Source organism: Pleurodeles waltl, chromosome 3_2 (genome assembly GCF_031143425.1).
Source record: "Pleurodeles waltl isolate 20211129_DDA chromosome 3_2, aPleWal1.hap1.20221129, whole genome shotgun sequence".
NCBI classification, from domain to species: Eukaryota; Metazoa; Chordata; class Amphibia; order Caudata; family Salamandridae; genus Pleurodeles; species Pleurodeles waltl.
In genome coordinates, this window is record NC_090441.1 from 16,158,859 (window position 1) to 16,186,577 (window position 27,719).

The following is a 27,719-nucleotide window of genomic DNA, read 5'->3' on the forward strand; positions in this document are numbered from 1 at the left end:
CAGAATCCGTCAGCCAATCCATTCATCTAGCCAGTCCTGTAGACATTAAAACACTACCCACAACACTTCAGACATCCATCAAAATGTCTATCCCACTTTTACAGAACATCCAATCACCCAGCCATCCACTGATTAATCTATCTATCTTCCAACCATTTATCCATCCCACTTTCACACATCATTTCAACTATCTAGAAAATCCACTTTTAGACAGCGCTTCATCCATCCAACCAAACCTCCATCCATCAATTCATCTAGCATCCAACTTTACAAAATGCTTCAGCCATCCATTCAGACAGCACCCATCACAGTTTCACAGAGAATGTCAGTTATGTATACGGGCATTCATACATTCTACTTTCACACGATGCTCCATTCAGACATAAGATTGGATCCATTTTATCCTGTTTCACACAATATGCAAGCTGTCTATCCACCTATCCCTTCTTCCACATTAACAATCCATTCATCTATCCATTCACTCCTGCATCCCCCCAGACACCATCTACCTTCCCATATAATCCACTTTCGCACAACAGTCGGCCAGCCCACCCTACATCCTGCAAGCTATGCATTCAACTCCAACACAGAACATTTACTTCTGCCACCCAGCCTTACATACATCCTTACTTTCACACAACTATGTGGCAACCAACCATCCATTCTACTTTCATATAACACTTTTACACAATATTTCAGAAATTCAGATGTCCATCCATTCATCCGTCCATCCATAGATCCATAATCATTCATACATTCTTCATATAACACATTCCAACTATTCATCCCACTGCTAGACCACACATTGAAACTATCCAGCCACTCTTCCATTATCCAAGATTCACAATACGTTCAGAATTTGTTCATCAGAATGAGGAAAAGTGTGGCATCCTTATTTAATGAATGCCAACCTACAAGCATAAGAGCAGATACATTTTGCATCGCTGACAACCCCTCCATGTAACCAACCTATGTTAGCGGTATAATGGAGGTTATAAACAGTACAGTGTCAGACAAAGTACCCACTAGGTCCAGTCATCTGCAGATGTGGTGTGGAGTCTGACCCCCAACGCCCCGTGCTGACCCTCCCACTTCTGACTGCCACAGTACTGAGGATAGAAAGAGGCAGCCACTGGCAGGTAAACAATACTAATTGATTCTGTGTGTGTCTGAGCTCTGCTGTCAGAAAAAAATGCTTTAACTTGGAGGTATGGCAAAAATAAGTGCACAGACCCCTTCTGCGCTGGAGCAGTACAGAAAACAGCATCACGATGCTGCCCCAGATTTCTTAACTTCAGAAACAAGGAGCTGATCTACAACTTCCATACTTCCTCTGGTCCATATAAAGACCGAGCTCCAGGGACAGGCCAGATGCATTGGGGATCCTGCATCCTTTTGGCCAAACCGGAAGACAAGTCCTCTACTGAAGCCTTAAGGAATGGATTCAGCAGGACCTTATTCAAATGCGTAAATGCATGTTTGACCACATCTAGACACAAACTATCTCCTGGGAGTATCTGAATACACTGGTCATATCAGAATATCAACTACAGAAATATAGCATAATAAAAATTGCATATACATAATTACCTTGTTGATATTTTGATTGCCAATATTTTTCTCTAACATTTTTGTAGCATGACATTTAGAAGTTCATCATCCTGTACATTATGAAAATAGCATAAACAATTATTCCTTCCTTTTTACATACGGTTAATTGATTCAAATACAATAAAATTAGCAATCTGCACCGTGTCAACTGGCTACAAAAAGTGAAAAGGCTTACATATCGTGACATACAATTTAAGCAGAATGGTCTTTGTAATGCATGATGCTAGACGCAATTCGGGTAAATGTGCTATTTTAGACATAGATAGCCAGAAGGATTGTGATTCCATTGATGAAGCTGACTTGAAATCCACCCATATATGGACTTTCTGTGGACAACTTGCTCCATGTGGTATGGGTGTGCACCGAAATGAAAGCGTTCTGGGAGAGGATAAGGTTTTACTTGAGGTAGGTTTTGAGTCAGTCTACAGCGATAACGTCTGAGGTCTGTTTACTGGGGCAATTTATAGTCTGTAAAAATGGAAAGAAAATGGCCTAGTTTATAATATTAGAAATGAGATTGCCCAAGAAGCTAAGAGTTGTAAGTTAATACTGCTTTCTGACTAGAATGTTACCACAAAGCATCAATTATGGAAGAATATGAAAGAAACAAAGGGGCTTATTTACAAGGCCCTTGCACTGTTGCAGCTTAATTGTTTAGGGTCGCACCTGCGAGCGCATGCGCTAGCGCATGCGTCTCCCATGTGAGGCACTCTTGTTTTCAGTAAAGGGCTTGGAGCCTGCCTGTCGCTCACCATTTGTTGGTTTGCGTGGCACTCTTCTTTGCAGCCTTGTAATTCATCAAAGGATGTCTGGCATCATTTCCGTTCCTCTGTGTGGAGCAGGGATCAAGCACTAATTAATTGCAACTTAATTAGTGCCCATCCACTGCTCCTGATGTGATCGAGGTACTATTTTGTTCATTTTAACTTCCAGTGCCCCGCAAAAAGAAGGCTTGTGACTGGGAAAAACGTGTCCAGCAGGACAAACAAAATTGCAAAGTTTTTTTTTTTTAAAGCTAACTTTCTTTCATTTTTTTAAGTCGTCTTTTCTCAGTTTCCACTCATGTTTTCTTTTGTTTTTGCTCATGGGCACTGTTGTCAAAAGATGGCAACTTGTTTGAAATGTGCGAGACCTATTGCATTGCAAATACTTGTTTTTAAACTGCCATGGTGCAAAAACAACTCTAAATCTACAAATTGATGCTAGAAGCCTCTAGTGTCACTTTTCACCCCTGTGCGCCAGCTACAGGCAATGCTATGCAAGGGAGGCGTTACAAGGCAAAAAGCCACGCAGAACAGGTGCAGTGAAATTTACATTTCACTGCGTTGTTCTGCAACTTCACTGCTTCAAAAATGTAATGCCTGCTTAATGCAGGCATTAAACTGACATGGGCTTTTTCCTACGGGAGCCTTCCAAGCACTGCTGGAGTAGCATAATTTTTTACGCTAGCCCAGCAATACATCAGTTAAGCGCCATAGATGCGCCAGAATTTCTGGCGCATCTGTGAACACGTGTGCCATGGAGCTCTGTATTGTAAATACAGCGCATCCATGGCATCATTAGGGGATCGTAGGGCAGCGCAAGAAATCTGGCGCATCGGCCGATGCATTAGTTTCTTGTAAATGAGGCCCAAAGTATTTTTATGATGACACTACGAGCAGATTTATGATGCAGGTCAATCAATTATCAGTCAAATGGCATGCCCCAACCATGTAAGAAAAAACACATATTGATTTTAGCTACACATACAAATACTTGCTAAGCCTTCTCACCAAACAATGTACATGTATTTTCTTTTTTGAATATATTATCGGGTTACATTTCAAAGGGAAGCAACCCATCACAGCCACCTAACAATCCTATTCCCTCCATGCCACAGGCACCAACAATTTGGCTCTCAATTCCAAAATGCATAGTAATCAATTTTAGAAACTGACAGCGAAGAGCTACAGGCCAGTTTAGCAGCATTCCCAGTCGAATGGATGCAAAAGGTTTTTAAAAAGATTTCAGAAGTATTACCTAAAAGATAACAACTTTCTACGACAAATAAAGTGGTGTCAAGCCAGCCATATAATTTACTTCAATAACCAAGACATGTTCTATCCAACAGTATAATTGGGGCGTGACACAGTTTATTCAAAGATAATAATGGATTGATTTCATTCAAAAAAGAAAATACATGTACATTGTTTGGTGAGAAGGCTTAGCAAGTATTTGTATGTGTAGCTAAAATCAATATGTGTTTTTTATTACATGGGCTTTAAGAGTCTTGCTCAATGGGACATGTATTAAAGAAAATACTCCCAATTTAAAAAAAATATATAATCAAATTAAATTATGTAATACTATTTACATTTTTCCTTTCTATCGGAATCCACTTTGCCTTTGCTCTGAAGATGTCAGCTGCTAGGAGCCTTCGCAGGCCGTGCTGGGCAGTGAATTCTGCCTGACATTGCTGTACCAGGAAAAGAGCAAGGGTTGTGAAACGAAGCAATTGCCGGTATTAGGAATGCTGACATCGCGTATCCAGGCAAGGTAATCAAACATTGTTCCGGCTTTAGGGTGGCCTGAATTTTTAATGCACTTCCGTCGTAGTCCGTCATCAACATTTGGTAGCGGCTGTCATGCTCAGGACCCCCTCGGCCAGAAGCTTTAAATTACCTGCGCTTAAACCAGGACACAGGCAGGTTGCCTCGTGAATTCTGAGTTGAATTGGCATATAACCTTACATAGAACATCTCCTGTAAAATGAGAAGATGTTACTTTTTTCTCAGGGCAGTTAAGTCCATTTCTCAAGCAACGAGGTAACATTTTTAAATGTTAATATTTCTATTTCTGTCTCTAATTGAATTTATACAGCGCAACTGTCACTCCCAAGGGAGCATCCTGGTGGTAAAGCGATTCGAAAAGAAACATGATGTCAGAAGCCTGATATACACAGAATAAGAGAATAGCATAGTGCAGTGGTTCCCAACCTTTTGACTTCTATGGACCCCCACTGTATTATCACTGGAACCCAGGGATCCCCACTGAATCATCATTCGAATCTGGGCTTAGTCATTATTGAAAGCTGGGGACCTGATCTGTTAATATTATTTAATTTTCTAAGCAGTTGCAGACCCCCTGAGGAGGATTTGCGGACCCCCAGGGGTCCCCGGACCACGGGTTGAGAACCACTGGCATAGTGTATCGGGGATCTCAATAATCCAAGTTTTAAGCTGCTTTAGAAAGGTAGCTTTCTCATTTATGAACTTTAGATGTCTGGGCAAGGAATTCCATGCTTTGGCGCCAAGAGCAGAACAAGATTCACCATCTCTAGTTTTCAATCTAAAAAGCGGAGGTTTAAGCAGGCTCATCTGTGATGATCTTAAAATGCTACCAGAATCATAGTGCATGAATCTAGCTGTAAGAAACTTAGGACAGGTTGCAATAAAGGATCTAAAAGTTATAAGGAGTTTAAAAAGGTTTCTCTTATGATCTGGCAACTAGTGTAAGGTTTTTAAAGCAGCAGAGGCGGATGACCTTGTAGGTCATTTAAGAACTGTTCTAGCAGCTGCATGTTGGACCACTTGTAGTTTGTGTATAGTCTGCTTAGAAGAACCCACATGCAAACTCTTACAATAATCCGTCCAGAGGTAATGAGCACACAGGCAACAGTTTTCCTTGCTGGTAGGGGCAAGAGGTCGAAACATTCCTTGAGGGATTTAATTAGGTTGAAACAAGTCCCTACAACTGACAAAGTCTGAGGTCAGAAAGACAAGGAAACATCAAAATGTACCCCTAGATTTCTTACAACCTCTACTGTGGGTGTGTAGGGGTGGGGGTTTGGGTCGGGGGGCTGGCATCAGGCCACCATTAAGAGGGCACAAAATAAATAGATTTGCCAAAGAGCATAATCTCAGTTTTCTCTGTATTACATTTCAGGTGGTTGGTGTGCATTCACCGGATGGTGGCTGTTAGGCAGTTTTTGAGATTCAGCTCAGAACCCAGTGAAGACTTATCCAATGATATTATCAACTGGGTATCATCAGCATAAGATACAGGAACAATTCCAAAAGAAGACATTAGGGAAATTAAAGGAGCCATATAAATATTGAATAAAAACAGGCTGAAAGAAGAGACCTGTGGAACACCATACGTGACAGTGGATTCTTTGGAAAAATAGGGTCTTAGCTTAACCATCTGACTTCTGTTGGTGAGGAATGACTTCAGCCAAGAAAAGGCCAGTCCAAGAATACCACAATCTCTGACACGCTGAAGAAGAATTTCATGCGAGACGGTGTCAAATGCTGCAGATAGACCTAATAAAATGAATACAGCATTTTTATCAGCATCCAATGTCAGTTTCAATGTATCTGCTACTTCCACTAGGGTGGATTCCGTCAAATGGTTTGGACTGAAGACAGATTGCCAAGGGTGCAGTATATTAGCTCTTTCTATGAAGGTACTTAGTTGGGTATTCACCAATTTTTCAATCATCTTACCCAAACCTGGCACTAATGAAACAGAGTGTATAGCATAGTGGAATCTAAATGAGGCTTCTTCTTCAGGGGTTTGATCACAGCCAATTTCCATTCCATAAGGACCTCTGCTGTTCTCAGAGAGTTAATGGATTAACTATATCCACGACCTTATGTAGGAAATGGGGGACGGAGATTATTGGGTGATCCAGATTTACAATTTAAAATCGCCTTGCGGAATTGGGCAAGCAAAATTTCTTGGAACGTTTCTAAAGTATCAATTCCTCTGTTCGATAAATCATCTGATCCTAGGCTAGATGAGAGACAAGTCGATGTCATAATATGCTTTTTGATTGGCTGTACCCATTCTACAAAGTAGGATGAAAATAAAGCTTGAGAAGGAGGGATTTGCATTGCTAATGCTGTAGGTTTTAAAAAGACGTTTGAGATTTCAAAAAAGCCTTTTGATCGTTATGGGCTTCCCAATTAATTTGGTAAAATAAGCCTTTTTTGGAGCCTTAATCTGCTCATGATAGGATTTTTGTGCTAATCTAAACGGCACCAGTACTTCTAAGTCATAAGCTGTACGCCATTTTCTTACAAGCTGCTTACAACATAAGTGTTGATCTTTCAGTGCCAGATTAAACCAAGGGCCAAAGGGAGTAGATTTAGATGATTTCCTAGCAGGAGTAGATCCTTGACTAGGAGGACGATTAATCAGCACCCCAGCAGAAGACAGAGAGGAGCTGAGCCTAAAACAAAATCCTAGACTCTCTGCCCCTACCAAAGTACTGAGGTTAAAAGTACCAACCTGAAGAGAGTCTCTAAAGATGTTTGCAAGACCTCCCCCTCGATAGTCAAGTCTATCCTGTCTAGAGAGGGTGTATTCGCTAGGCAATGCCAGGGTGATAACCAAATTGCACCACTCTTTTAACCAAGACTCAGTAACAAATAGAAAATCCAACAGACTTTCCTCAACATGGTCATAAACTTTCTGGGAGTGTTTACTGATGGAACAGGCATTAATCAAACTGCCCTGAACAATACATACTTTCTGGTCTATCTGTGCCACTTGAGGTGCCGAATTTAATAGCTCAAAACAGGCTTTACATTTGATACATGAGACAGGGCATTCAATATCACATGCAGCTATGATATTATCACAGTAGGGGATAGACTTATTGCAGGTCTTTAGGAAATCTGCTGACATAAAATTACCTGTGGGAGAACGGACAGCATAGCTGGTGCTGGTCACACCCTATGCGTGTCTGCACCATCCTGCCAATTAAATAGGGAGTCCCTTGTGACAAGTAAAAAAGACTAGAGCGCCAAAGGATCAAAATGGTGACTCAAAGTGTACTTCCCAGAAAACAGGAAGTGAATGTTAAAAAGAGCAAGTGCAAACAGAAAATGCAGGAAAGGATTCCCTTTCACATAAAAAACATTAAAATTCAATAAGAATTCTTGGTGAATTTCCTGGAAATACACAAGTGCCAATATCCTGTCCCTTAACAGGACCTCACCGGGTGCATGAGGGAATTATTTTCTGCGCATTCGCGCCAACCTGCCAGTTAACCCCTTCGCTGCCAGGCCTTTTCCCCCTCAGCTGCCAGGCCTTTTTTTGGCTATTTGGGGCAGTTCGTATTTAGGCCCTCATAACTTTATGTCCACATAAGCTACCCACACCAAATATGCGTCCTTTTTTTCCAATATTTTATGGATTCTAGAGGTACCCAGAGTTTGTGGGTTTACCATGGAGGAGACCAAGAAATTAGTCAAAATACAGCAGAAAAATCATTTTTTTAAACAATTGTGAAAAAGGGCTTCAGAAGAAGGTTTGTGTTTTTTTCCCCTGAAAATGGCATCAACAAACGGTTTGCAGTGCTAAGATACCATCTTCCAAGCTTTCAGGAACAGGCAGACTTGAATCAGAAAACCACATTTTTCACACAGTTTTTGCATTTTACTGAGACATACCCCATTTGTACTATTTTTTGTGCTTTCAGCCTCCTTCCAGTTAGTGACAGAAATGGATGTGAAACCAATGATGGATCCCGGACAGCTAAACATTTCTGAAAAGTAGACAAAATTCTGAATTCAACAAGGGGTAATTTGTGTAGATCCTTCAAGGTTTTCCTACAGAAAGTAACAGGTAAAATAAAAACAATTGGAAATTGAGGTAAAAAAAACAGCCATTTTTCTCCACGTTTTACTTTGTAACGTTTTCCTGCAATGTCAGATATTAAAAAGCAATATACTGTTACATTTGCTGGACTCTTCTTGTTGTGGGGATATATAGGGCTTGTAGGTTCATCAAGAACTCTAGGTACCCAGAGCCAATAAAGGAGCTGCACCTTACAATGGGTTTTCATTGAATACCAGGTATACAGCATTTCATTTTCTGAAATATAAAGAGTGAAAAATAGGTGCAATGTTGGGGACTTCAGGGTTTTTTGGGCTATTGTCACAAAGTATAAATATGCCCCATGGTATAGTACAGAGAAAGGTTCTAGACCAGTCGATTTACTGCCTGGGCACATTTGGGGTCTAGAACCCTCTAGATGGCACCACTCCCAGTCCAACTGCATGTGAATGGGATCTATAATTGAAATATTAAGCGTTTAAGTGTTCTGTAAACCAGGTCCGGCTGTCAAAATACAAAGTTTCCTCTCTGTCCCCTCACGTGTAGGGGACATAGATAAAATGCTTCAGCATTTTATGGAAGCTGCTGTCAAAGCAGCTCCCTGCTTACTGAAGCACTGGCACCATGAGGGAAGCCTTAAGGCTTCCCCCGCGGTGCCAGGTAGCCCGTAAAGGGCTTTTTGTTAATAAAAATAAAAAAATAAAAAGATCCTTTTAAAAAATAGGTAGGGACCGTGGGGGAGCCCTTAAACCATAGAAATTTAGCAGTTATAGTTCGAGTTCTTTCAAGTAACCAAAGCTCGCACCCTAAGGTAACTATAGTCGCACCTTCGCCATGCACAACTAATTATTCCACATATTATATCACTGATGACATATTCTATGCCATCTTTCATATTCTCACTGCAACATTTGTATTAAAATTATTGATGGGACAACTGTGCTAAATTTCTATGGTTTTGTACTAGTAAATTCAGAACCTAACTATAACGTCCCTGTAACCTTTGGTTTATTCAGTGAATATATATATATATATCACTTTGTTTTATACATGTGTTGTTTTCCGGGAGCCGCAATCGGTTCTATATATATAGAGACAGAGAGAGAGAGATAGACTCTCTAGACTCTCTATATCTATGTATGTATATAGAGAGAGGGGTGTATATAGATAGATAGATAGATAGATAGATAGATAGATAGATAGATAGATAGATAGATAGATAGATAGACAGATAGATAGACAGATAGATAGATAGATAGATAGATAGATAGATAGATAGATAGATAGATAGATAGATAGATAGATAGATAGATAGATAGATAGATAGATAGATAGATAGATAGATAGATAGATAGATAGATAGCTTTCAGGCATATATAGCTTTCAGGCAGCAATAAAAAAATGCAAAATATGTCTTGTGATTATGTTCCTGCTAGAGAAAGAGATCAGACCTTAGTCTAGTGGCAGTCTCGACACCATAAAGTAGTGCAGAAGATTTATATGCCTGCTGCTAAGAACAGATCTGTATTTGATGTGAATAGCTGAGTGGATTAATACAGCCAGCTGTTACCTGCGCTTTAAAACAAATGAAATGAATGTGAGAGAGGGGCTATGGAGAGTTGAAGGGCACTTTTGCTGGGTGGTAGTGAGGGAGTCGGGGAGGAGGTCATGGGAGGGGGAGCCCCAAAAATTATTTTCACACTGAGCACCACCAGCACTAAAGGCTGTGATGATGGGTATGTGGCAAGGTGAACTAATAATGTGTCTCTTTCGTGTTTTTCAGTGTCTTCAGAGAATCTGCTGATTGAGAGAAGAAGAGAAGGTAAGGTGACTGACATTTACTGTTGCAAACATCACACACACACACACCCATCAGCAATTTTGTGACTATATCTGCCTTGTACGTAGGCTAGTGCTTTAGAGGGACAGTTTAGCCAGTAGCAGAGATAGTGTCTCGTTGGATGATTGCTGCTCAAGCCCTAACTCAGGTTATGGAGGACAGCTCTAAGGCAGGATCAGAGACTGAGACAGCAGATACTGAGACAACATCTGAGGGAGAGGACAATGGAGCAGAATCTGTGAGTGATTTTTCAGTCAGCTGAGTCCCATCTGACAACTCCTCTTCCAGTGATTCTGAGGGGGATGATCAGGTCAGTCGTGCTGTCCCTTCGCAAGCGCAGTCTGTGCAGCAGGACAACAGCAGATTATACCAACCCAGAGAGCAGGTGTGTGAGGTGGCAAGCACAGAGTGCACTCTTGGCAGCCCCCTAATTTAGTTCAGCCCCAAATTCCACCTTTTACTGGTGACAATGGATGTAAAGTTGATACGGCCAGCTTTTTTGCCAAATGACTACGTCCATCTCTTTTTGGATTTTGACTTCTTTCAGCAAATTGGGCAGCAAACAAATTTGCGTGCCAAGCAATTTCAGAGGGAGCATGGAGGCACACTAGGGCCCCGTTCTAGGGCACACGAGTGGATTCCCACTTTGCTGGCGGAGTTGAAGATATTTTTAGGCCTTAACCTCAAAATGGGGTTAGTGCAGAAACCTACCTTGCAGTTCTACTGGATGACTCGCACCGTTTGGGTAATCCCCATCTTCGCACCTTATATATGCATTTTGTGCTCTTGTAGTGCATGCTGCATTTCAATGATTATTCTGCTGCATTGCCCCGGGACCATCCAGACTATGACAAGTTGTTCATAATTCAGCCTGTCATGGAACATTTGTTTGCCAGGTTTCCAGAGATCTATACTCCTCAAAAGAATATAGCAGTTGACGAGTCCTTGATCCTGTGCAAAGGGTGGCTGCTGTTCAGGCAGCACATTGCGAGCAAAAGAGCTTGCTATGGCATCAAGCAGTACATGCTGTGTGAGAGCTCTACTGGCTATGCGTATAGCTTTAGAGTATATCCAGGGAAGTACTCCATGCTAAACACTGTAGGTTGCCCTCCCACACTAGGGGTCACAGGAAAATTGTATGGGAGCTTGTTCAGCCACTCCTTCACAAAGGTTACAATCTTTATGTGGACAATTTCTATACAGTACAGGAGTAGAGCTGTTCAGTGAGCTCTACAAAACTGCCACTCTGGCCTGCGGTACAGTTGGTTGTCACCGCAAAGGATTCCCTCAGGAGCTCTTTTGCAAGAAGCTCCATAAATCCCAGACTACTGCTTTGTGTTCCAACAAACTGCTCACAGTCGAGATCTCGGATGGGTGTGATGTGTACGTGCTCACTACATTTCATGATAAGAGCACCTCCCCCATCACAGTTTGGGGTCAGATGGCCGAAGTCCACAAGCCCACCTGTATTCTTGATTACAATAAGTACATGGGTGGAGTGGAGAAGAATGACCAGGTTCTTCAACCATACTGTTAGAAATGGGGTCTCTAGTTGGCAGTCGGTTTGCACCCTGTCCAAGTAGGGACCATCACTCTAGTCAGGATAAGGGAGATACCCGCTCAGATATCCCCTGCTCACCCCCTTGGTAACTTGGCAAGAGCAGTCAGGCTTATCTCAGAAGCAATGTGTAAAGCATTTGCACATAACACACAGTAATAAGTGAAAACACTACAAAAGGACACCACACCGGTTTTAGAAAAATAGCCAATATTTAGCTATATAAAACAAGACCAAATACAATAAGAATCCAACATACAGAAAGAAAAATATGAATTATGCAAGATTTACTCAAAACTACAGTTCCTTGAAGTCGATAGCTCCACCTGGGGCTATCACGGCGTCGTGATCAACAAAACCAACAGTTCAGGCCGGCTGCGGTGTTGCGGGCCAGCTACGGTGTCGGGAAGACCTACAAACAGTACCTTGGATTTGCAGGGCGTCGTGATCCTCGCGGTGAGCTCCGGAGGGCGGCGTCACTAACGTTGCGGTGTCGGGTCCGGAGTCGGTGCAGGAGTCATCGGGCCCTTGAGGTCACACGCATTGCAGATCGAACTCCAGGCTGATGAAGTCAGGTGGGCCGGCGTGGACGGCGTCGGGGCTGCGGTGCGAACTCGGACGATGCGACGTGCGGTGCCCACAGGTCACGGTGCAGGCAGCGGCTCGGTGACAGCATCCAGCGGCGTCGGTGAGACCAGAGCTGCGGTGTGAAGCGGGGCGGTGCAACGTGCGGTGTCCACAGGTCACGGTGCAGGCAGCGGCATCGTCGTTGCTGAAGCACTGTCATCGGTAGGCCCAAGCCAGCGGTGCTTCGTGACCCTCACGAGCGGTGTCCACAGGCCACGGTGCAGGCAGGATGTCTGGGGAAGACACAGAAGTCAATGGTGCTGGCGTCGGTGGACCAGGGCTGCGGTGCGGGGTGGGACGGTGCATCTTGTACCTCACGAGCGGTGTCCACAGGCCACGGTGTAGGCAGCGGCGCCGGTGTCAGCAGGAGCGTCGTCATCGGGGATGCCCAGAATGCGGTGTGAGCAGGCGATGCCAGAGTGCGGGGCCCACAGGTCGCGGTGTGAGCAGCGGCTCGGTGAAGTCGTTCGATGACGGCGTCGGTGAGACCAGGGGCAATGCGACTCTGTGTGGCGTCGGCAGGTCACGGTGCAGGCCAGTGGCATCGTTGGCGGCGTCGCAGTGGTTTCTCCTCTTGAACAGCACAAAACACACAGTTCCCAGTGCTGCAGGTCGAGGAAACTGAAGTCTTTGGAGCCCCTGAGACTTCCAACAGGAGGCAAGCTCTACTCCAAGCCCTTGGAGAATTTTCCCAAGCAGGACACACAGCAAAGTTCACCCTTTGCACTCTTTTCAGATGGAAGCAGCAACTGCAGGCCAGTCCAGCAAAGCAACACAGCAAAGGGACAGTACTCCTCCTTCAGCTCTTCAGCTCTTCTCCTGGGCAGAGGTTCCCCTTGATTCCAGAAAGATTCTAAAAGTCTGGGGTTTTGGGTCTGCTTCTTATACCCAGTTTTGCCTTTGAAGTTTGCAAACTTCAAAGCAAAGTCTCAAGTGTTTGCAAGATCCTTCCTTGTCCAGGCCAGGCCCCAGACACTCACCAGGGGGTCGGAGATGGCATTGTGTGAGGGCAGGCACAGTCCTTTCAGGTGTGAGCGACCACTCCTCCCCTCCCCTCCAGCACAGATGGCTAATCAAGATATGCAGGCTACACCCCAGCCCCCTTTGTGTCACTGTCTAGAGGAGAGGTGTGAACAGCCCAACTGTCAAACTGACCCAGACAGGGAATCCACAAACAGGCAGAGTCACAGAATGGATTAAGCAAGAAAATGCCTACTTTCTAAAAGTGGCATTTTCAAACGCACAATCTTAAAATCAACTTTACTAAAGGATGTATTTTTAAATTGTGAGCTCAGAGACCCCAAACTCCACATGTCCATCCGCTCCCAAAGGGAATCTACACTTTAATCAGATTTAAAGGTAGCCCCCATGGTAACCTATGAGAGGGACAGGCCTTGCAACATTGAAAAACGGATTTAGCAATATTTCATCGTCAGGACATATAAAACACATTACTATATGTCCTACCTTAACCATACACTGCACCCTGCCCTTGGGGCTACCTAGGGCCTACCTTCGGTGTGTCTTTCATGTAATAAAAGGGAAGGTTTAGGCCTGACAAGTGGGTACACTTGCCAAGTCGAAGTTACAGTCAAACCTGCACACACAGACACTGCAGTGGCAGGTCTGAGACATGATTACAGAGCTACTTATGTGGGTGGAACAACCAGTGCTGCAGGCCCACTAGTAGCATTTGATTTACAGGCCCTGGGCACCTCTAGTGCACTTTACTAGCGACTTACCAGTAAACCAAATACGCCAATCATGGATAAATCAATCAACAGTACAATTTCTATAGGGAGCAGTTGCACTTTAGCACTGATTAGCAGTGGTAAAGTGTGCAGAGACAATAAACCAGCAAAAACAGACCTGAAAAAAATAGGAGGAAGAAGGCAAAAGGTTTGGGGATAACCCTGCAAAAAGGGCCATTTCCAACACGTACAATGCAAGTTGTAAAACTGCCACTTGGTACAAGAAACTGTTTTCCCACCTCATCCAGATGGCAACATACAATGCACATGTTCTTTATCGGCAGACAACCAGAGAAAGACTCATGTCTTTCCTTGACTTTCAGTTGTCTGTGATTGAAAGCCTCACTGCTGCTGCAGAAGTAGCATCACCCACTTCATATGGTCTGGAGAACATGGCAAGGATGCAGGAGTGACACTTTGCTGACTGCATTCCTAAAACACCCAACCATGTTGTTGATGTAAAGTGTGCTCGAAGGAGGGAAAGAGGGAGGAGAGTCATGTTTACTCTCCTCAGTGCCCATCTCAGCCAGCCCTGTGTTTTTCTACATGTTTTATGTTATATCATACTAAAGCAAACATCTGTGAGTGAAGTGGTGCTGCTGTTGGGTAAACTTTTCAATGGCTGTGCATGGATACCTAACGTCCATGGGCCAGTACTTCGTTAGGCAAGCAACCACAGAATTTGAGTTTATCTACTTCAGGAAATCATGGACTTTCTTATGGCCTGCTTGACACCTTTATTCGCCGTCAGAACGTTGTAGGTGTTCTGTTCAATGATTAACGTGCATTATAGTCCCCAAACTGCACATACTAGTGAACAGAACATATGCCACGTTGTCACAGAGTACTGTGTGTGGCAAAATGTCAAAGGCGTGACTGAATTTTGAAGGGCTTGTTAGGGAACTTATGTATGCTACACAAGGACCACCCTGATTGCCAACGAGAACCAGAGTAAGTGTAATAAGTCAAACAAATGCCCTGTGGGACATATTCACCAACATTTTTTACTTGTTTGAAAGTGTGCAAACTCAACTTGTAGCTTCCCTTTCAAAGCAAAAGTAGAAGTGTTGGTGAATGAGTCCCACAGGATTTGTTTGGCTTTTTACTTTAGAGACTTTAGGTAGTATTCACCATCATGTCTGCCTTAGTTTCAATGGCAGATATGCTCGCTCAGCTTGAGGAATATTGGACACCCCAACCTGCATCCACAAACTGGAAGGAGTTAGATTTAGCACAGTAAGGGGCAGATTTAGCTCCCCCCAACACCACCATGTGTGCGCCATATTTAATATACGGCACACTATGGCGGTAGTTAGGGAACTAGCATCAGAATTTTTTATGCTAGTTCGGCGCTTCGCAGGGTTAGCGTAAAAAAATCTGACCCTAATCCTGCAAAGAACCCAGAGGCCCATTGAAATCAATAGAAGCCTCCTTTTAATGCCTGCTCTGAGCAATAAATATGTAAACAATTGAAAATACACTTTAGCACACTATATTAATACAATATACTGTCTGCATTGTTTTTCCAATTTTATAAAGAAAACCTTTTTTTGATTCACGGAACCGCAGTACTACTGAGGTACTTCCAATTTTTTTTAAATAGATATAAAGTTATTAATATTTTTCCTGTACCTATTACAACTCTGCTAAAGTGGTTATAGGTATGGGAAAAATAACAAACCTAATACGTACCTACATTGAATGGTGCAATGCTGAACATAGGGAAACTCGAGCTGAAAACAAGATGGCTGCCTTCCACTTTTGTAAAGTAGAACGCAGCTGTTTCCACGCATAGCCTTTACCACGCATGCAATACCATGCATTGCCTTTACCACACCGGGGCCTTTACAGGGAAGGATTTTACAAAAGCATGACTGGTAAGGGCATATACATTGTGCTGGCGGTAAAGGCACTGGCGTGGTAAAGGCTATCATAGTTGTTAGAGGGAGGGAACGGGGAGACCCTTCAATTTCCTCTAATGACCCGCGCCCGCCTCAGGAAAGCTGGCTCATCACTGTGGTGAGGTAATGGGGGGTGTGGTTTTATAGTGGGGGAGGGCGGGGGGCGGTTTTAGGACCGGGACGGGGAGTATGGTTTTAGGACATGGGCGAGAGGGGATGGTATTAGGGCGGGGGTAGGGTTTTAGGGCTGACATACAGATTTAGGGCAGAGGGCGGAGGGATTGTTTTAGGGCGGGGGTACAGATATAGGGTGGGTGCTAGGGGGTATGGTTTTTAGGCTCGGGGAGGGGACTGGGGGTATGGTTTTAGGGCAGGGGAGGCTATCTTTTAGGCTTGGGGCGGGGTACGGTAATAGAGCAGGGGAACGGCTTTAGTGCTTCGGGCAGAGGGTACAGTTTTAGGGTGGGGATATGGTTTTAGGGGGGTGGGGGCAGTTTTAGGGCAGAGGGCAGAGGGCAGGGGACAGGTATTTTTAAGAAGGGCCTGGGCTGAGGGGGGGTCGCACTGGGGTCCTGTTTTAGGGCTCAGGGCAGGGGTCGGGTATTTTTTAGAAAGGCTGAGGGCCAGTGGGGATCGTGCTGGGGTCCGGTTTTAAGGCTCAGGGCAGGGATCAGGTATTTTTTTGAAGGGCTGTGGGCAGTGGAGTTGCACTGGCGTCCTGTTTTAGGGCTCAGGGGTTGGGTGGCTGGGAGCCGGGGGGGGGGGGTGTTGTACTGGGATCCTGTTTTGGGGCTCAGGGCAGGGGTCAGGTATTATTTAGAAGGGCCGGGGGAATCACGCTGGGTCTGGTTTTAGGGCTCAGGGCAGGGGTCTGGTATTTTTTGGAAGGGTTGTGGGTGGGGGGGGGTCACACTGAGGGCCTGTGGCAAGGGTCTGGTATTTTTTAGAAGGGCTGGGGGTCTGAGGGGATCGCGCTGGGGTCCGGTTTTAGGGCTCAGGGCAGGGGTTGAGTATTTTTTTAAAGTTCTGTGGGCGGGGGGGGTCATGCTGGGGTTGCACTGAGGCCTTGTTTTAGGGCTCAGGGCAGGGGTCAGTTATTTTTTAGAAGGGCTGGGGGTCCAGGGGTGGTCGCACCGGGGACTGCTTTTAGGGCTTAGGGTAGGGGTCAGGCAAAACCTTTACCACCCATATTACTTTAACATTCATGCTTTTACAACGAAATTTGTTGTGAAGGTATGCGTGGTAAAGGCATATTTGTTGTAAAAAATGCATGTTAAAGGTTATGTGGGGTAATGGCATTTGGGTTGTAATGCACGCGTGGTAATGGCATGCATTGCAATGGAATGCGTTGTTCAGTCATACAACCCTAGGTAGTTATAGTTACCTAGGGCCTCATTACGAGTTTGGCGGTCCTCAGAACACCAAATTCGCGGTGGCAGTCGGACCACCGCAATCCTTGTGATCTGACTGCCAGATTATAATCCTGGCGGTTGGACCACCAGGAGACCGCCGCCTCAGCCAGGAGACCCTGATGTGTTGGCGGCGCTCAAAGTTGTGGTCAGCCACGGTGGTGCCGAGGTTGGCACCGCCATGCAGATCACAACTTTTCTTTCTGCCAGCCTTTTCATGGCGGGATCTCCATGCATAGGGATTTTGAACATGACAAAAGCCCGAACCGCTGGCAGAATTACACCAAATTTGGTAGAAAGGTAGCCCTTGAGCCAGAAAGAGCCCTTTTTGTCATTTGGTGTAAATCCCTTCAGTAGTTCAAATTCAAAATTGTACATATAGGGACGCGAAGGCACAGCAAACCCTTCCGATCTTGTAATGAGATCTGATTGGCTGCCAACACTTCAACCAGGAAGTCTTGGCAGCCATCTTGGGACCCAGCTTCGGCAGAAAGAAAGATAAAAAATAAGAAAAGGGGCCAGCGTAGGGACGCCCTGACCCCTTAGCTCTGGTGTTGGTGTCCCAGAGGGACCCCACCCGAGACAAAAAAGCACTTTAAAAAAAAAAAAATGCTGTGCATTCATGACGGTGTCACAAATCCGTGGCAATTTAAAAAAAAAAAACAACTGCAGTCTCCCACACTTGTTTTACTAAAGCCCCTGGGTGGGCCAGGTCCTGGGGATATATAAAAAATAAAGGAGGGGGGGCGCTTGGGGCGCCCCTCTTGGGCTTATTTATGCCTCGGGGACTGCCACCTCCCGGGCTTATATTTATAAGTATGTGGGTGCCGCACACCCCCTCTTGCCCCAGGACCACCACCTCCTTGGGGCAAAACGGCTTTGTTATTATAGGGGGAATCCTGTGGAACCACCCCCCGAGCCCAAGGGACCACCACCTCCCAGAGCTAACATTCAATTACATGTGGGGGGCACCACCTCCCTGGGGCTAAACAATCAATGCGGGTGGCCCGCAAGGCCCCCCACAGCCCTGGGGACCGCCATCTCCCTGGGGCCATTCATTTAAATTAAGGGGGGGCTGCATGCCCTCCCCCTCCTCCACACAGCCCAGGGACCACCACCTCCACGGACTGTTTAAATATTGGAGTGGGGACACGTGTACCCCCTTGTGGAGCCAATAATGGCCTGGGGGACCGCCACCGCCCGAAGCCAGCTCCTGCTATGTCCCGGGGTGCCCACCCCTGGATCATAGCTGTTTGCTCTGACTTGGTGGGAGCTTTGACAGCTCCTGCCAAGTCAGAGCAAACACTCCAGTTCCAGCAGGCAAGGGCTGTCAAACAACAGTGTTTGATTGCTGGGAGCAGAGGTTTCCTCTATTTCCCTGCTCACAGGAAACTATTGCTTGCACAGCCAGGGAGATACATGTTAAGCAGCTCCCTGTCTGTGACAGCAATAGTTAGTAGCTCCCTGTCTGTGATAGCAATGCCGGATCCCGCAGGAGACGGGGAGCCAGCTGGGACCACAGGGTCCTTCAGGCTCCCACTGTGGTCCCATTGCACACTGAGTACCTTGCAGGGGACCCAGGAGAGATGGCTGGGCTCCAGAGGATGTGGTCCTGGGGGCCAAAACTGGCCCCTGGAAGTTGGCCAGTCCATTGAATTGCAGTGGGCCCTGAGAGGATGGGATCCCCGGGGCCCCGGGACCGAAATCGGCCAGGGGAAGGGGGCCATGCAGCCCTCTTCCCCCACACTGGCCATTATCCCAATGAGGTAGCACCTACTAACTAACCAGTAGAAAGTGCTCCAGTTGGATAGACATTTTGTGCACACTGTGGACGCTTGTTAGATAAATGAGCAGGTGAGCTTCCAGTCTGGCCATGATGCAGTTTTCGCAGAAATTAAACACTACAGGAAGCACTTAAAAATATAAATGCAGCAGGTGCCCCAGTTGAAGCTCCACTTCTGGAAAGGACAAATGATCCTAACTCCTGGGCTTGGCGGAGGCAAAGCAAGAATGTTTACTCTGTGATTCCATATTGAAAAACAATCTGAAATCCTTTGTGGAGGTGAGTGCATCTTCCATTTATTGGAGTGCAAGCAGACACTCTCACACCCACAAAAACCCTCTCACATCCACTGTCACACTGAGGCGGACACTTTCACACCCACTGTCACACCCAGAGACACACTCTCACACCTATTTTTACACCCAGAGAGACAGGCCTGCGGCCAACTCCTGCTGCTCGTGGCCAAAGGCTGTGCGCAGCGCTGGGGTTGGTAAGTTAGGGGGGTTGGCTGCAGGACCAGGCCACAAGACAGGTCCCGCAGCCAACCCTGGTGGCCGTGCGCAGCGATGGTTGAATTAGCATATAGCAATGAAAAATACTTTAAACAAAAACATTGAAATTCACTGAAAAAACTAAAGGCTACAGGGACGTTATAGTTAGGATTTTAAAAAACCTTAAAAATATACTTAAAAAATCGAAGGTTACAGGGATGTTATAGTTAGCTTCTGAATTTACTTGCACAAAACCAGAGAAATTCAGCAGTTATAGTTAGAGATATTTCAAGTAGCTATAACTACAGCCTAAGAAAACAATAACTTGCGCCCTCGCCATGCACTGCTAACTACCACAGATATTACAGCACTCATGTCAACCTTTATAACGTCAATAAAAATATCAATGAAGCATTAGAAGTCAAATTATCAAAGAAAAAATTGTGCATGGTGGGGGCGCGAGTTATAGTTACCTCAGGACACGAGATTAGTGGACCCTCGACTAGTGATGCTGACTCAGCGCGTAATGTATTTAAGGGGTTGTGTAGAGAGTGTCTATGGTACTGGCCGTGTCTACAAGACGGAGTTCCTTTTACGTTGTCAAAGGAACGACAGAGGGAGTGCTGAAATAAATCTAACTGGATATTTCACAGGGATCCAGATGAGGTGGGAATAAAATTACCATACACATCACCTATCACGATTAGTTGGGTATTTTAATAGAGGTGCATGTAGGTAAGGTTAAAATTATGATTGGGACTCAGTTGAGTTTTAATGACTTGGCGTAAGATCCTCTAGATACCAGAATGTGAAAAAGGTATCACCCCAGTGGACCAAAGTGTATTCAATATTATAAACACATCTCAATAAAATTACATCAGGAAGTATATCACACCCCGTGAGCAAAACAAAAGAGTTCAATTGAGAATCATTAAACCACAATAGGTCAAATCATCTACCCGTAGTACAGTCCACAGATTAACAGGTCATGACATCAGACAAAGTGAAAAAATTGAGAAAGAAATGTATTAAAAAAGTTTGGTAGATAGGTGAAAGCATAAGCTCAAACCCTTGTGATGAGAATCACCAAGGTTTCTTTGGAAGAGTACGGTAGGGTGCTCACACCTGGACAGCCTCTCACCACCAAAGCATAGCCAAGTTTGGAGAGTCCCTTCCTCTCCTCCTGCAATAAAAGATAATAGAAATAGTCAGAATAAAATCCAGGTTGAAACCAACCACAGTTTAAAAACATTGTACAATGCTACAAACAAACAAAAGAGCTAGTAGTTAGAACATCATCATGGGATTAGTACTCAATCTAAATGAATATGTAGCTCCTCGTCATAGTTTAAACCATGATGGTTTTTGGTATTAAGATCAATTATATAGCATGATTCGAGCTTCCTCATTTGTAAAGTTCTCTCACCTCCCCTTACATCAATTCCGACCTTATCAATGCCATAAAATCTAAGCTTGTTACAATAGCTGTAAGGGTGCTGCTCAAAATGTCTTGCCACAGGGTAGTGTTGAGCTTTACTGGTGATAGCATGTCCATGTTCTAATATTCTTGTCTGCACCGGGTAGACTGTGCTGCCAATATTTCTTAAGCCACAAGGGCATTTCAGGGCATACACAACATAACTGGTACTGCATGCTATGGGCTGTGTTCTGTTCTTGTGTGTGCTGCAGGGTACCTCATTATCATATTGATTAGTGGAATTTGAGCAGCTTTACAATTACCACAGATGAAAACAAAAACCTTCAGTACCTGGCTCTGGTTCATGGGATCTTTAGTTGTAATGTCACTGTGGAATAGGGTATCACACAAAGACCTGCCTCTCCAGTAAGTTATGGCAGGTCTTGCCCCCACTGTGTCATCAATGATAGGGTCACATTTGAGTAAATTCCAATGCTTGGACATCACCTTATTGACTCTCTGGGACTTGCAATTGAATGTGGTTATCATTCTGATTTGTAGATCCTCCCCACTGGAGTTTTTTTTTACTCAGGCCAAAGAGTATTTCAGTGTGAGATTTGATCTCAACCTTGAGTGCTGCCTTGGCAAGCATCCATTATGTATAACACTGTTGTATGAATCTCTCCAACATGATTTTTTGTTCAGCCTGAACATCTTCCTTACAGCTACAATTACGTTGGACTGTGATGAGCTCCCCATAAGGGAGGCTCCATTTCAGTTGGTTGGGGTGGCTACTAAAGGCATGCAATAGACTGTTACCTGCATTAGGCTTTCGGTACAGTTTAGATCTACTGCCATAACTTGCACATCCAGAAAAATCACATCAGTTCTGCTCGTGGTGCTAGTGAACTCCAAATTCTACTTGTTGGAATTCAAATGGTCTATAAATTGGTATGCTATTCCAATGTACGCCACTTCACTCTACCTCACTCCACTCTGCCCAAATCCAGTCCATGCCATTAAACGCTATGCCACTTAATGCTATTTGACTGTACGCCACTCCACTGTATGCTAATCCACTCTACTCCACTCCATACCACTCTAAGGTATGGAAGTACATTGTGCCTCACTCCACTCTACACCGCTCCACTGTACACTACTGCACTCCCCTCTACTATACGCTATTCCACTGTATGCCACTCCACTCAACAGCACTCTACTGTGCTCCATCCAACAACCCTATACTTCACGCAACAGCAGACTATGCTATTCCATTATACCACACTATACTCTACTGTATAGCCCTACACTGTATAGCAATGCAGTCCTGACAATACCAATGTACAGCACTGTAAATTTCTCTATAGCATTTAACAACAGTGTAATCCACACTCATGCACCTTGAAACACAATGTATTCAACTCGGTATCCACACTACATTAACTGTAACTTGTTCCTTCTCCATACACTGCTTATAATGTTCCATATTATATCATGTATACCATTTAAAGTAATGGTATTTATAATATTAGTTATGGCATCTCAAATCACGTCTTTTGGGAGAACATAGTGCAGGGTACAGTGGTGAAATCTAGTTCATGTAGTGTGTCTACAGAGCTGAATACACTGTGTATGGAGGATCTCAAGTTATAGTAATTGAAGGTGTTGCGTAAATTATAAATTATAGTTACACGTAGAATTTTCAATTTTTGTGTACTTTAAGTTTAGTTTGTAGTTGAAGATTAAATAAAGTTATATACATTTAAAGGTTGTAATATATAAATTTAAGGTCGAACTATAACTATACAATTTCTAAACTTTTCCCAACTATAACTTCAGTTTACCCTTTTGTTTTTTTATATATATATTAGCGAGTGGTAGTCACCACTGGTCAGTCAAAGTTAGAGCCATATTCACATAGGAAATGCCTTTTTGTGTTTTACTTGCTTTGGCGCCGTTTGACAAATCTCTACATGGCATTCCAAAAAACTGCTACTTTTTGTCTAGTTTGTGCCTGGAAGGTTTCGGGGAGATCTGTCAAACGGGGAAAAGAAAAGGGTGTCCCAAACACGTTTTCCCGATTCCCCATTCATTTTGCATAGGAATTTTAGACACAGATACAGCCCAAACCGCAGAATTGTTTTACACCAAATTTGGTAGAAAGCTATATCTTGGTATATTGGTACAGTGAGAGTTTTAATGAAACTTTATTTAACTTTTTTTTCAGTAATCAAAATTAATTAACATTGCAATGTGTGCATTATTTAAATAAAGATGTTATTAAAATTATTGGTGATTTTTGGAGAACGGTGATAGATCTGCTCTATGTATATTGATATGCTCATCCCTTGATAAAGCCAATAGGTGCATTTTTTTATAGTTTGGGGTTGCAGAAGTCCATGCATGACGTAGGGTTGGTTGCTTAGAGGTCAGGCCCTGTGGCCTAACCCTCGCTGCGCATGGCCGAAAACCTGAGCTGGAGGCCAGCCCCTGCTGTGCTCAGCCAAATGTTGTGTACAACAGGGAGTTGGCTGCCTTCGGACGGTTGGATTCAGGGCCCGGTGGCCAACCCCGCACAATGCATGGCCAAAGGCCATGTGGTGCAGGGGGCTAGCTTTGTGTACGGGAACAAAATAGTACTTTACATTAAAAAACACTAGGACTTCACTGACAAAAACCAAAGGTTAAAGCGTGATTAGAGTTAGGTGAAAATGTCAGTTAAAACATGGAGTTTTAAATATACAAAACCACTAAAATTCACCAGCTGTAGTTATTTTAAGTAACTATGGCCCTCATTCCGACTCTGGCGGGCGGCCAAAATACCGCTTCCCGCATTCGGATATTCCCGCTGGGCCGGCCGGCGCTAACCAAGCCGGGAATGGGGCCGCAACACAGGAGCCGGCTCCGAATGGAGCCGGCGGTGTTGCGGCGGTGCGACGGGTGCAGTTGCACCCGTCGCGCTTTTCACTGTCTGCTAGGCAGACAGTGAAAAGCATCATGGGGCCCTGTTAGGGGGCCCCTGCACTGCCCATGCCAGTGGCATGGGCAGTGCAGGGGCCCCCAGGGGCCCCAAGACACCCGTTCCCGCCATCCTCTTCCTGGCGGTGACAACTGCCAGAAACAGGCTGGCGGGAAGGGGGTCAGAATCCCCATGGCAGCGCTGCTTGCAGCGCTGCCCTGGCGGATTCGCCCAGCCGGGGGAAAACCGGCGGGAAACCGCCGGTCCCGGTTTTCTGACCGCGGCTTTACCGCGCGGTCAGAATGGGCATGGAAGCACCGCCAGCCTGTTGGCGGTGCTTCCGTCATTCGACAGAATGACCCCCTATATCTCGTGCCCTAAGGTAACAATAACTTGCATCCTTAGCATGCAGTGCTTATTACCCCACATATTACATCACTCATGACATCTTCATTACATCATTGAAAATATAACTTCAACATTTGCAATGAAATTACTGATGAAAAAGTGTGTATAGGGGACGAGAGAGTTAGAGTTATCTTAGGGCACGACTTATAGGTACTTGACCATAATTATAACTGGCAAATTTCGGTCATGCAGTCAGTGTAGTGAATGGGGTTCATAGGTCTGAGAGGCTCACTGCTCAGGATGCTGTGCTTTACTGCATTGACTGTTGTCTGCTGTGGAGAGGTTCAGGCTGGTCACCTGGCATAACATTCCTCAGCAGCAGAGAGCTATGGTGAGTGACAGCAGATACACAGACTGATCTGTTCAGCTCATAAATGAATGATCCAAGGCATCCAATGTGTACTGCGCTTGTGCATGGCTGAAGCGTGAGGTAGCATTTGCAACATAAATGGGTGCAAGGTTTGTGGTGTTTGACCAGTTCACCGCTACACCATTCCAAAACAATCACCTATCTGTGGCATTTGTGAGCATCAAATTGTAAGTTTGCATATATTTCCCGGAACATTAGGTACATTAAAAAAAGAAGGGAATAATCAAAGGAAGCATATACCTGTAGCCCTGATAAGACATATACCCACAAGGTTGTATATTCCCACCCGACAACCCTAACAAGTCCAAGTTAATTAATAACTCAATAATTTTACTAGAAGAGCCAGTGTTCTGTCTCCAACATTTCAAAAACTGCTTGAAGCATTTCTTTATAGTGGATTACTAATCTGCTATATGTCAATACACACTGATGTATCCAAAGCAGTGCTTCCCAGACTGTGGGTCGCAAACCACTGGTGGGTCTCAAACCAATATTTGGTGGTTTGTGAAAGTCCAAGAAATAAATAAAGAAGCCTTTAAAATCTGTATTTGTCACATTTGCTGCCTTCAAACACAGAGGTCAAATGTCACGCTGTCTTCTCACAAATTGCTGCTTATTTTTAGCACTGAGATTGGTGTTTACAAACTTACCTCACTTTGCAGTCAGAGAAAGAAAAGTAAAGTGAATTATGTGACAATCTTGCTGCAGTACAGAGAGTGCGAAAGGGAAAGCGTAGAACGTGCTTTTTGTAACACATGACAAAATGTTAATACCTGTAAATTAAATGTACACATCTAGAATTTAGAAAAGTAGAATGACAATTAAAAGTACAATCTTTTAGTAACTCTGAAGTGTGATTGAAGCAAAGATTTTAATAGGATCAAAACTAATCAAGACACATTACTTGGAGGTGCACAAATGATAAATATTCACTGAATCCCAATTTCTACACATTATAATTTGTATGCAAAATAGCATTATCAGTAAAACTACATGTCTTTGCACATTTAGTGGTCATTTCAATCAAAAATGTGCTGTCTGTAAATGACAGTGCACTGTCACAAGATGCTTTAATTACATTAAACAATCGCCCATCTCATGTCCATAAAAGCTAGATGGGTCGCAATTTTTTGTCGTTCTAAAAAGTGGGTTCTGGTTCTAACACGTTTGGGGAGCACTAATCAAAAGAAAGAGGCTGTTTCTTTAGATCCATCAATGGAATTCAATGAACCATTCTGTACAAACAAAATATATTTTTAGAAGAATGGACTATCGAACAATGTAGAGAATTATAGATTGGTAATAGTGAATTACGGGGATGTTTTTCACTGAGGAGTTCTGAGTTACATGAAATACACAGCGAGAGCGAAGCTTCACTTGTCTATGATGTGAAGAACATCCCTGTAATTCACTTTTTACACATCTATAAATTTATGTTGAATATGGCCCCAACATCTCCTGCCCCTGGTTTCAAATGCTATGCAGCAGCAGAGAAGTAATGGAGGAGCCATACATAACATGGCTCCCGTTATGTATCCCTGTCCCAAAGCTTTAAAAAAACATACCTTACCTGCTATCCTTGACCAATCCCCAGCACTTTCCTTTCCTTCTTCCCCCTCCCCTGCAGCTGTGCTTTCTGCTTTCATTCAAAGCAGACAAGCAGTACTGGGCTGACAGGCTTCCAGAGAGCCAGGTCAGCCTGATCTGGAAAGCCTTGATGACGTAGCAACAGTGGGTAGTGAGCTTTGTTCTCAACTGTTGCTATGTGTAGCAGTGCGTTATCAGATTTAGAAACCAAAATAAACGATAGAGGATCTCTATGAAAGCCATACGGAACAACCAGGATTGTGACATCTTCAATTATTCATCCAGATTGCTGAATATATGCACCATTAATGTGTGCACAACGGAGAACCTATTGCACGGAGGAAGGATAGAGGTGTACTTGTTATGCATGCATGTTGCGGAATGCATAAAATTGTGACCTTCTGTTGTAAATAATATGTGATCACAAACAGTACATACATTATGTGCACCTTCAATGTGTGCACTTAGCAGAACTGATAGCACCGGTTTCCAATAATGCATCATGCCCCTATAAGATGGAGCTTGCATTCCTCGCATATCAGTGGAATGCAGGGATCCACATTTGTCAATGGAGTTGGACACAAGGACTGAGACGCTGCACAGCAAAGAAGGGAAAGGGCAGTCTCAGAATTGATGTCAGAAAAATCCCTCCTTCAAGGTGTTCAGAAAGGGCCTGATTTAGAGTTTGGTGGACAGGTTACTCCATCACAAACATGACAGATATAACATCTGCTGTATTATAAGTGCGTTATATCCTGTGGGAGGGATTTCCTGACATCAATTCTGAGGCTTCCCTTTCCTGTCTTTGCAGTGCAGCATCTAAACCCATGTTTTGGGCACAGGTACCAGCTTTCCAAGGAAGATCATTTTTTGTTTCGCTAATAAATTTCACACTGTTTGACGAATCATCACAAAATCTTCCAAAAAACAAAAACATCCACTTCAGCTCTTTCCCGGAAGGTTTTGTGGGGATCTGTCAAGCAGCAGCCAAGTGAAAGGAGGGGATCCCAAAATGTTGATTTTCCATGCTAACTCCTGTAGGAAATTTAGGTAAGCAAAAAAAATGGCTGAACGCAATTACACCAGTTTTCCGAGAAAGTTAAAACTTTACTCAGAAAGCATCATTTTTGTTATTTGGTATAAATCTGTTCTGTAAATTTTGAGAAATTCACGTTTAAAGAGGTGCTCTGGAGGACCTGAAGGGGTTACAAATCTAGGTATATCTGGACTGTTGGTGTCCTGATATGCTCTATTGACCACTTTAAAGGAGATAAAGGCCCTCATTTCAACCTTGGCCAGGCGGCCTCAACCGCCAAACGGCCTCCTATGTGGCTGCAAACCCGCCACCCGCCACCCGCATCCGCCCTCATCCACCCGCCTGCCCAGCGGGGATGTGGGCCGTAA